Source organism: Molossus molossus, unplaced genomic scaffold (genome assembly GCF_014108415.1).
Source record: "Molossus molossus isolate mMolMol1 unplaced genomic scaffold, mMolMol1.p scaffold_m16_p_15, whole genome shotgun sequence".
Taxonomy (NCBI): Eukaryota; Metazoa; Chordata; class Mammalia; order Chiroptera; family Molossidae; genus Molossus; species Molossus molossus.
Genome location: NW_023425350.1, coordinates 32,536,865 through 32,548,351, shown reverse-complemented (window position 1 = coordinate 32,548,351; position 11,487 = coordinate 32,536,865). Strand labels below are relative to the sequence as shown.

At 46.7% G+C, this 11,487-nt stretch overlaps 1 pseudogene; it reads right to left on the bottom strand.

The window, feature by feature from the left end:
• Nucleotides 1-540: 540 nt before the first annotated feature.
• LOC118631153 lies at nt 541-10,984 on the bottom strand (annotated as a pseudogene).
• Between the last annotated feature and the right edge of the window lie 503 nt (nt 10,985-11,487).

Below are 11,487 nucleotides of genomic sequence, written 5' to 3'. Positions count from 1 at the left end.
TTTCTGGGTGAATTGGTTGGACCTTTCACTGACTTTGCTAGCTTGAGGGTTTTCCTTTGTTCCTTGTGGCAGTTCTAGGCTTTTCCCAGCAAGAGGGACTTGGTTCAGAATGTACAGCAAGTGGGTGGCCTGGTGAAGACCAGGGAATTCCTGAGAGCCTGGCCTGGTTTAACCTATTCCCTTCAAACCCTGCTTCTAACCACTAGACACACTACCTTTTGTGCAACTAAAGCCAAACTGAGGATTTCCATGGTGCTAATTGGGCAATGGCCTTGAGATGAGGAATCTTAGGGGAAAATGTGAGAAGGCATAAAGGTTGCTGTTCCTCGTTCAGAGAAATCAAAACTGCTTCCAGCAGAGGGGAAGGAGTGGGTGGAGAAGGTAGGAAGCATCTGGGCGGAGCTGTAAGTCCTCAGAACCCTGTCATCCTTCAGCTTCCCATTGTCTGAGCTGAGCACTATCCCCAGAGTCCTCCCAGATCTTAGAAAAGCCAAGACAGCAGGACCGGGATTTCCTCTGTTGGTGGCAGCAGCAGCAGCGTCACTGGAGAGGTGAGATCTTCAAAGGGATTATGATCCAAGATTCCATACGTTGCACCAGGGGACTGTACAGTAGACATTTTCCTCTCAGCCCTTCTTCCTCCAGTCTCCTCCTCAGACTGCAGGTCTTTACAGGCCCGGAGATGGCGCACAACGTAGGGCTTTCCTATCTGTGAGAAGAAGCCGCCCACTGCCTCCTGGTTCTCCTGCGTGTACTTGGTGGCCAGAGCCCAGTTGTTCCCCCACTAGTCCATGGTTCCTGGCATGAGCTTGTATGTCCTCAGTGTATAGGTATTGGGGCTCACTCTGGGCTGTGGCTCATTCGAGAAGCTGAACTCAAGGAGCACCTGTTTTCTCCTGGACATCTGGCTTGGCTCCTTTTGGAACTCCAGGCCGTCCTTGCTGTTTCGGAGTTTGTTCATGCAGTCCAGTAGGGCTGGGTAGCCATCTGAGAATCGCCACAGGTGCACTGCCTGCTCCAGCTCCTCACTTCACGTGTTCCAGTTGCCCACCGCCAGCAAGGGTAGTCCTCATCCAGGTGCAGTTCTAGACAACACAGCCTCAGTCAGGCTGTTGTAGGCATCCAGATACTCGGGCTTCACAATGTGAAACTGGATTTTCTAGAGGTTGCCGGTCTCCTTCTTGGGCAGCAGGGAGGAATGGGCATCCTTCCTGGGATCCACTTTGTGCACAAAGAGGAATGGAACCAGCTGCCTTCATTGTCCTTGGAGTAAAAGCACCCCGCAGACGCAGACGCAACATTTGTGTTTCCGGTTGCAGCAGCCACCCGCAGCCAGCCGCAGAGATGCTGCACAGCCACAGAGCCTGATGGAGAGCCGCTTCGGTTTCATCAGTGGTCAAAATACCGAAGGACCTCCATGTAAGTGGGTAAATAGCTACAGCCTCATGTCCCCTGAGTGCTCTTTGCCAACTCAGACCTCTTGACCCCCTGCTACAACCCCCAGGTCCTTCCCATGATCCACAAAATAAAGGGTTGGCCCTTGACCTACTAAGGAGGACTCTGCCCCAGTTCTAAGGCCTATGTCTGCCCTGACTGGTGGGAGTCTGGCCGTTCTGGCAAAGCATACCTTCCACCATCTTGAAATGCCCCATCCCTGCCCATATGCAAAGGCAGCCAACCAGGCCATATGCACTCAGCCGGTACTGTCTGGACTGCATACGACCCTTCCCTTCTCACCCCCACTGTCCTGGGCGCCAGATCCCAGCCAGCAACTGGACAAAAAGAACCACTCTTGTGGCTTCTTCCTAGCTCTCCCAGGAGTCTGGCAGAAAAACATCAGACAAATTGAGGCTGAGGGTAGCTGAATGTATTGTTCTTAATTCTACCCATTCCTCTCCTGTTTCTTCCCCTTTGGATTGAAAATAAAGCCCGAAGAGAAAAACAGAGACTTGGAGCACTAATGGTGTATCTGAGGCATTGGTGTGGAAAATATTGGGAGGCAGTTTTAACTTCTGAAGTCTGTTAATCATACCATGCAGAACTGTCTGTTCTGTACAGGTAATAGGAAGAAGCTTATCTGAGATCAAAGAGTAATAAAAAAATAATGATCACGAACACTTTGAGTGCATAACCTGAGCAAGGCATTTAGCTGAGCACTTTGCAAACAATTTCTCATTTTATTCTCCAAGACGCAGATTGCCACAGAATTTCAGATGCCTGAGGTGCCTGAAGCAGAGGCTGCTAGCTACTAAGCCAACAATCCTTTCCCTTTCCTCCTAGGCAGGAATGTCCTGATTTTATTTGGGATGGCAATGTACCCATAGGAAAGTCTATATTCCCCAGAACTCTTTGCAGCTTTGTGACTGTAGGGGAGGAAAAAATGTTCTCTACCCTTCTAGGTTCTTCTGACTAGTCTAAGAATTATTTAATATAAGGCAGTGTGGGGTCTAAAAAAAAAAAAATTAATACTTTTCCTCTCACCTTCTAAGTTCTTCTAGCTGGGCTAACTATCAAATGAACAGTGCCAAATTAACAAGAGAAAATAAAAGTTTACTATATGTGCATGGAAAATTCACATAAGCATGAAAATTCCAAAGACAGGAAGACAACATTGGGTATATAAGGCATTTTTGGACAAAGGAGAAGGGGAGGGCAATAGTGTATTAGATTTCAGAAGTAAGAATAGGCGATTTACAGGCAACTCAGAAACATTGGGACACAGGTTATCTAGCTAAGAGGCACCTGTCTGAAGCCCTCTTAATTCAAATTAGGCTAAGGCAGCATCCTGAGGTCTCCTTCCTGAAACATGTTTCTCTGTCTGAATCTCTTGGGCAGGAAAGGGAGGGAAGGTCAAAGTTTCTTCTGAGTCTAGATTCTTAATAAACAACTTAAAATTAATATCCCAAAATGCCAGTTTCAAGTTGTAAAACTTTGGTCCCTTCAACAGCCCTGGCTAGTGTGGCTCAGGCTGAGCATCTTCCCATGTACCAAAAGGTCACCAGTTTGATTCCTGGTCAGGGCTGGGTTGTGGGTCTCACATCGATGTTTTTCTCTCCCTCTCCCTTTCTCTCTCCCTAAAACCAACAGAAACATATTTTTAAAAATAGGAGAAATACATTTAATTATATACTTACAGGGGTCTCATGTATTGATACCTTTATGTCTTCCAGAGCTAAGGAGAAGGGGTAGGGGTCTGAGGCTTCAAAGGGAAGGAAGACAATTCACAGGGAGATGGAAAGAGCCAATGTTTGGTAAACAAATGTTTGCCTTACCATGCCTTGACAGTGTGGTATAGAGAAGACTTTGATCTCCACGCCCTGCCTAGCTCCCCCAGTCCACCACACCTTGCCCAAATTCTTTGCAGTTATTTCTGATAATAGCTCTCTTCCTGCTATAGGCCTTCTATCTAAATTCTTTTAGGCAGTAGAGGGAGGTTAAAAAAAAAAGTTTCTATTTCTTAAAAGTATTCAGCCTAAAATAATCTTTATGCCAAAGAGACATATTTTGGGGGTGGCAAATTTTGCTCCCCGGCATGACTAAGATATGGCCAAAGAGATTTAATGGAAGTGTTCAGGACTTAGGTTCCTTATAGGGAGTGATATTCTTTGACTCCTCCCCCTTCCTCCTCCCTGCTACCTGAAATTCACAGGTTTTGGCTGGAATTCCAGCAGCCACAGGTTTGGCTGGAATTCCACTAGAATGGAAACCATGCATAGTGAAAGAGAAAGATAGGAATCAGGATCCCAGTGGAGATGATGCTGATACAATAATCTGGTTATTATTTAACAGGAAAGAACTAAAGGGAAGACTAACAATTTAACTCTCCAAGTCTGTTCCCCACAAATTGATGAGGGAAGGGACTGGACAAAGGCAGTTTAGACACATGCCCAGTAAGGTCTGAGTGATGTGGGAGATGCCTACTAGTCCATCACACCTGGGAGCGAGTCAGTGGCAAGAATGGGCGTGGCCACTGCAAGCATGGGAAACCTGAATATTTAATCTCCTAGACAAAGGAAAACTCTCTGACTGCTGTGTCAGACTTTCAGCTTGCAGGGCTCCCAGGCCCTACATCACCACCCACAACGTGGCCCACAGCCATGTGGACTCCACACAATGGATTAATGGATTGAATTTGTACTGATGCCACATCAGACCCAGTTTTTCATCATGGAGAGAAAGCTCTGGACTCTGGCCCTGTTTCTAGTCTTACTAAACCCACAGCTGCCCCTTCCAGGACTGGACTGAGGGACGTGGAAAGTCACAACCCCAGAAATGTAATTTCACACCAATAAAGACCATTCATTCTCCTGTGAGGACTTTTGAAAATGCGTGTTTCAGCAGTTCTCCCATAAACTCATGCCCACTTGTGTTGGACGGATCTGGCCCACTCATTCCTCTGGCAAAAGAGGCATCTTAGCAGCTGAAAACAGCCTGCCGGTGGACTTCATTAATGTGAAATAATAAAAACTTTTGTGTTTAAGCTACTGTAATCAGTTTCTATTTCTTGAAGTTGTACAAAATTCCTAACTGACACAGGACCTGAGAAATCAGTGCCAGGAAAACTGGATATCCACATGCAAAGAAATGAATCAGGCTCTCATGTAATACTATATACAAAAATTAACACAAAATGGATCAAACATAAACAAGAGCCCAAACTATAAAGCATTTAGAAGAAAACATAAGTGCAAAGCTTCATAACACTGGATTTGGCAATGATTTCTTGGATATAATATCAAAGGCACAGGCAACAAAGGAAAATATAAATTAGACTTTCCCAAAATTAAAAAGTTTTGTGTTGCCCGGCCGGTGTGGCTCAGAGGTTAAACATAGGCCCATGCATCAAGTGGTTGCCGGTTCGATTCCTGGTCAGGGTACATGCCCAGGTTGTGGGCCCGAACCCCAGTGGGGGGGCATGCAGGAGGTGGCCAATCGATGTTCTCTCTCATCAATGTTTCTATCTCTCTCTCCCTCTCCCTTCTTCTCTCTCTAAAATCAATAAAAAGAAAAAAATGTTTTTTGTGTTAAAGAAAACTATAAAAAGAGTAAAGAGGCAACCTGGGAGAAAATATTTTAAAATCACATATCTGATAAGGTATTAATATCCAGAATATAGAGAGAACTCCTAAAACTCAACAATAAAAAACAAACAACCCTATTTAAAAATGGGCAAAGGACCTGAATAGACATTTCTGCAAAGAAGATGAACAAATGGCCAATAAGAACATGAAAAGATGCTCAACATCACTAATCATGAGGGAAATGAAAATCAAAATCACAATGAAATATCACTTCATATCCATTAGGATGGCTGTCATCAGAAAAACAAGACTTGACCGGTTTGGCTCAGCAGTTAGAGCATCAGCCTGCAAACCAAAGAGTCATGGGTTTGATTCCAGCCAAGGGCACGTACCTTGGTTGCGATTTGTCCCGGGCCCTGGTTGGGGTTGGGCAGGAGGCAACCAGTCAATGTATTCTTCTCACGTGGATGTTTCTCTCTCTCTTTCTTCCTCCCACTTTATCTGAAGATAAATAGAAAAGTATCCTCAGATGAGGATTAAAAAAAAAAAGACCCAATCCAGAAAAACAACAAAGTGTTGGTGTGGATGGGAGAAACTGGAATCTTTGTGCATTACTGTGGGGATATAGCAGTGGAAAAGCCACTTTGGAAAACAGTATGGTGGCTTCTCAAAAAGTTAAACGTAGAATTACCATTTGATTTAGCAATTCCACTTCTGGGTATACATACAAAAGAACTGAAAGCAAGGACTGGAAGAGACATTTGTACACCTATTTTCTTAGTACATTATTTACAATGGCCAAAAGGTGGAAACAACTCAAATGTCCATCAATGGATGAATGGATAAACAAAATTTGGTATTTCCATACAAATGAATATTATTTACCTTTGCAAAGCAATAAAATGTGGACATATGCTACAACATGAATGAACCCTGAAGGCATTATAATAACTGAAATCAGCCCTGGCCAGTTTGGCTCAGCGGTTAGAGCGTTGGCCTGCGGTCCGGAGAGACCCGGGTTCGGTTCCCGCTAAGGGCATGTACTTCGGTTGCAGTTTGTCCCCGGCCCTGGTTGGTCGTGCGGGTGGCAGCCACTCGATGTGTCCCTTCACGTCGATGTTTCTCACTCTCTCTCCCTTCCTCTCTCTCCCTCCCACTCTATCTGTACAAAAAATGGAAAAATATCCTCGGGTGAGGATAAAAAAAAAAAAAAAAATAATAATAACTGAAATCAGCCATACACAAAAGAACAAATGTTGTATGATTCCACATTATGAAGTATCTGGAGTAATTTGTAGAGACAGTGGAGAATGGTGGTTACCAGGGAGTTGGGGGAGGGAAGTAATGGCAGTTACTGTTTAAATTACTGTGGCCTTTCAGTCTGGGATGATGAAAAAATTCTGGAGATGAATAGTGGTAATGGTTCCACAACAATGAAAAAGTACTTAATGTCACTGAACTGTACACTTAAAATGGTTAAAATGGTAAAATTTAAATTATGTATATTTTTCACAATAAAAAAATATTAAATAATTAAATCAGAAAGTACAATCCTGTTGTTGACAGATGAGCTAAAAACTTATTTGCTCTGAATTGCACAGCTACTGAAGTGGCCCAAAGAACCAAATCTGAGTGTCCATCACTGGATCCTACGCGCTGCCTCAATGCCCTGTTTGGTAGAACAGGTTCCATCACCTGCCCTATCTCTGCATCCTAGAAACATTTTTTCCTTTGATTATCCACCTGTGGTATCTACCTTGAGGCAAAACAGTTCTCTCTTCTGCATGGGAGGGAATGAAGAGCTGGGGGTGGGGCATGAGGACTGAGGTCCAGCCTGAAGCCCTTTCTATAGGGCAGTGATAATTAGGACACTTATTCCCAGTACAGCCCTTTTTTTCCAAGGGGATGAAGAATTCTGAAGGGATATGCCATCTCTTTCCCCATCCCCAACATTTTCTCCTCACACACTGCTCCTGGCTACCAGCTGCTGGGGCCTCTTGGGTATTTGGTATGTGCCCTCCCAGGCTAGATTAGAAATTCTCTGAGGACAGGGATCACATCTTCTTTGCAAATGCTATCCCTCCCCAATCCTCACCCCAGCACCTGCCAAGCATTTCACTCATGGCCCAGAACTCAGTAGCCTTCAGGGAACTTTTGCTGGCTGCTTCATACTCCCAAGCTCACATATCTTATAAGAAGATGCACCTCGGAAATGCTCCTGGTTATTCTCCAGGTGACTGCGGAGGCCCAGGAAGGCCAAATCTTCGGAGAGACAATTGAGAAGTTGGATGGGATCTAGTAGTGGGAAACAGGGTCAGTACAGGGTCCAACTGGTGGGTACTGGGTGGCTTCCACAGACCCAGAAGATAAGCCTGAAAGCCTGGTGAGGTGGTCCTAAAAGCTGTCAACTAGGGAAAGAGCCAGATGTCAGGGACAGGTTAGAAAGTCTGACTCTAGGAGGCCCATGGCCACCTTCACACCTGTGGTTACATGTGAGGTGGATTTCCCCCAGCCTTGCCTTGACTTTTTCTCTGTCTCCAAGGCCAGAGGATGATGACAGAAGAACAATGGTTTATGAAGTGTTGGCCAATAGTCACCTGCCCCATCCCCACAGATTTGATTAGAACCAGGTGATGATTCTTCTCCTCCTCCTGCCCTGGATTGGGCCTTTGGGCCACAGTCAATTTCCACCTTTAAAGAGACCTGTTTGGAGACTTGTAAAAATTAACTTGCTCCCACCAATCTTTCCTGTACTCTTCTAAGTTCTTGTCAAGGAAATTGTGAAAGGTTTTGAAATGGGCAAAGATCCTTTCAATGGAACTTCGGGGGTTGTCTACACTGTTATCTAGACTACAGGATCCTTCTTGAGTTGTCCTATTCTACAGGGATCTGTGGCCTTTTATTGTCATTGCCGATGTTGCATCTCTGTAGAGATGGAAGTTAACTTGTGGAGGGCTGATGCTGATGCTCACAGGAATGCAAATGAAGATGCCAGTTCCGCATCTTCCCTCTCGCATCCCTGACTGCGTACGTGTGTCTGTGTTTTGGATTCTCCTGTGAACTGGCTATACCATCTTACTGGTTCCCTCATGAATTAATGAGTTAAATGAAGTCAAAGACATGTGTTCATTTTATATTTGCATAAGAGTCGTGATTTTACTTAAAAAAAAATTGTCCTTTAACAGTTTTAAATATCTTTCTTGTGCTTAAGCTGAAGGAATGGAGAGAGGGAGAAGAAAGGAGAGGAGAGCGGGGACATGGGCAGGGTAGAAGAAGAAGTGGGAAAAGAGAAAAAGAAAAGAAAGGAAAAGCCAAGAGGGGAAAGATGGAGGGCAGAGATGGGCAGGAGAAAGAGGGGAGGGGAGGGGAGGGAGGGGAGGAGAGAGCAACATAACCAAGGAGAAAGTGAAAGAAAAGAATCTTCTTGTCCTGCAAATATGCAAATGCTCTCCCCTGCTTGAAGGAAAAGTCTGCATTTTAAGTCAGCTGTGAGAAGCCCTCTTGGTCCCTCAGTCCGAGAAGGAAATTATTTTCTGCCTCTGTCGTCTCCCAGGTCACCAGTTATATTAAGCCAAGATCCCTTGGTGGCTGCTGTCTAAAATTTTTCCACTCCCCACCCTTTTGAGTCAGATTGCAAAATAAGGGCATTTGGCAACTTGGACTCTTTGAGATCAGGCTACAGAGATGTGGCCCAGGACTCTCAGGCCCTGTGGAGCAGAGCAGGGTCCCTACTGAGGGTCCTGCAGAGATCAGTAACAGGAAGGCAAGCAGAGCCTCCAGCTTGCGCCCATAGGTGTTCTAACACTGGCCTGGCCCCCTGGAGACACCACACAGGGTTCCCAGACCTTCCCTAGGCAGCAGGACATGGCTGCTCCCACGGCTTGAAATGTCTCCATTGGCTGGGCATGGATCTGAAATTTAGAGTCAACTGTCATCATTCTAATAAGCCCCTTCATAACATGTCCTCAATCCATTTTTCCAGACTTATTTCCTGCCACAACTGCTACGTATCCTGTACTCTGTCCAGGCCAGCCTACATGCCACCACCTGAACAAGTCAAATATATCCATGCCTCTGTGACTTTGATTTTGCTGTTTTCTCTGCTTGAAATACATTTTCCCTTTCTCCTCCACCTGGTGACATCATCCTTATGCTTTCCTCTTATTTTTAGGCAGAGTGAATTATTTCCTTCTTTGAGCCTTCATGTGGACTTTATATTCACCTGTACTTAGACACAGCACTCATCACTCTGGTTTGTAATTATTTGCCTCTCTGCCAGTTTGTTCTTCAAGGGCAAGAGCCCAAGCTATTCATGGCCTGTCCAGTACTTGGCTTAGTGCCTGGCACATTCATTCAGTCATTTAACAAATCTATTGAGCACTGACTATGTGCCAGACTGTTTTCTAGGTGCTGGACAGGGAACAAAACTGATCAAGTTCTCTGTTCTCCTGGAACTTACATTCTTGCTGGGAAGGCAGATATACAAATAAGCAAATATATACTATATGAGGTAGTGATAAGTTCTAGAAGAAAATCAAGGTGGCTAAGGGCACAGAGAATGATGGAGGGTGTTATTTGAGACAGGATGGTCAGGGAAAGCCTCTCCTGATAAGGTGATATTTAAACAGAGAACTAAAGGAGGTGAGGGACTGGGTCATGTGGGTGTCTGACTCCAGGCAGTGGGAACATCCAGAGGTGGGAGTGTGTCTGGTGTGTTCAAGGGACACCAGACAGGGGGCTGACACGGCTAGAGTGGTGAGTGATGGGAAGAGCCGTAGGAGAGAAGCTCCAAGGAATAAGTAGCAGGGGCCGGAGAACTTAGCCTTCAGGCCAACATAGAAGCTTCAGCTTTTGCTCCAAGTGAGATAGATGAAAGCCATTGCAAGGATTTGAGGAGAAGAGAGATGATTTAACTTAAATTTTAGAGCATTTATGATCTGATGTGACCTCCTGGCTACACTTCGGAAAACAGATCATCCATAGTGGGTACTCATGAAGGGCAGTGATAACGTGGGACCAGATGCAAGAGGCCTTGGAGGACAATGTGAGCTTGTCCTGGATTGAACATGAAATGGGAGTGTCTGCTCTCTTTAATCTATGCTCTCCTTCTCTTTCTTCTCCATTAGATAAGGGGCCCAGCTGATGAGAATTTTCTACTTGTGACACTCAAGGAACCTGAAGAGACCAGATAAAACTCTTGGGAAATAACAGAGACCCCGACCACCCCCATCCCCTACCCCAAAACTGCTGGATACTGACTTTTCCTGTAACAGTTCACCCAAAACTTCAAGGCAGACTTCCTGGAGGAGGGAGGCTCAGGTTTCCAGTGATTAATAAAAGGCAAAGCATGGCAGGAAAAACCAGCCTTTCACAGCTGCAGCACTGGCTTTATCACTGTTGGCTCTGAGTCACCTTCAGGACGGCCAAATGAGCACGAATAAAAGCTGAGAGAAGGAATGAAATACCTTGACTATCTACTCCTTCCAGGGCCCTTCCCAGGCACATGTGGTATATCCTCACTGTTAAAATATCCCAATTAAATGATCCAATAAATTTGGAGATGGCACCTCTCCACTCATCCATGCTAGTCCTACAAAGACTATCTCTAAAGGTGTTTTCAGGGAAGGCCGGCTCCGAACGTGCCTTAGGGGAGGGGACTTCCAGGAACACCTCCATTCTCATTACAAAAAAAGGCTTCTATTTCCACCTCCAGGGAGGCACGCGGAGGCCAGCGGCTGAGAAGGGCCCGCGCTGGCGGCCGGTTCCGGGGCGTGCCCGCTGCCCGGTCGGACCCGCGTGTAGGGCGGCGGCGCCGCGTGCAGTGGAGGCCGGCGCTCGGCAGAGGGCGCCGAGGACCCGCTCGGCCGCTGGGCGTCCTCCTCCCGACTGGCCGGCCCCGCGCCCCTCGGCCGAATTGCTCGCCCAGCCTCTGGGCGCGTGTGGGCGGGGTCAGGAAGCGCCATCCCAGGCCCTTCCCCAGCCATCACCCCCCTTCCCCGGCCGCGGCCGCAGCCCTTTCCGGTTAACCCAGTGCCGGGCCCCCAGGCCCGCCCCTCCGCGCCACACCCTCCACGGCCAACCTTCACCTCCCGCAGTTCCTTCCCTTCCAGGTGTGGCCCGTGGGGAAGGGTGGTGGTCAGGGTGAAGCATGGTCGAGAGGACGTGGGCCTGGGACCCCGGACCTTGAGGAGTAGAGGTTTTGTAGAAAGAAGCCTGGGGTGAAAAGCCGATTTCACCCCAGGACCACGGCAAGGGCTGCCTGGCCTCAAGCCTTGGGGCTGGACGCTTGGGTGGGGGATGAGAGCAGAGCCCAAGGCCCTGGGAAAGATGAGAAGGCGTATACAGTGTTAATTCTGCAGTTCCTGGCCGGTGGTGGGGGCCAATCAATATTTGAATAAGTGAATGAATGAAAGAAATGGAAGTGGTCTGTTTGCCTAAGATCCAGCTCTGGCCAGCCCTGTGCTAG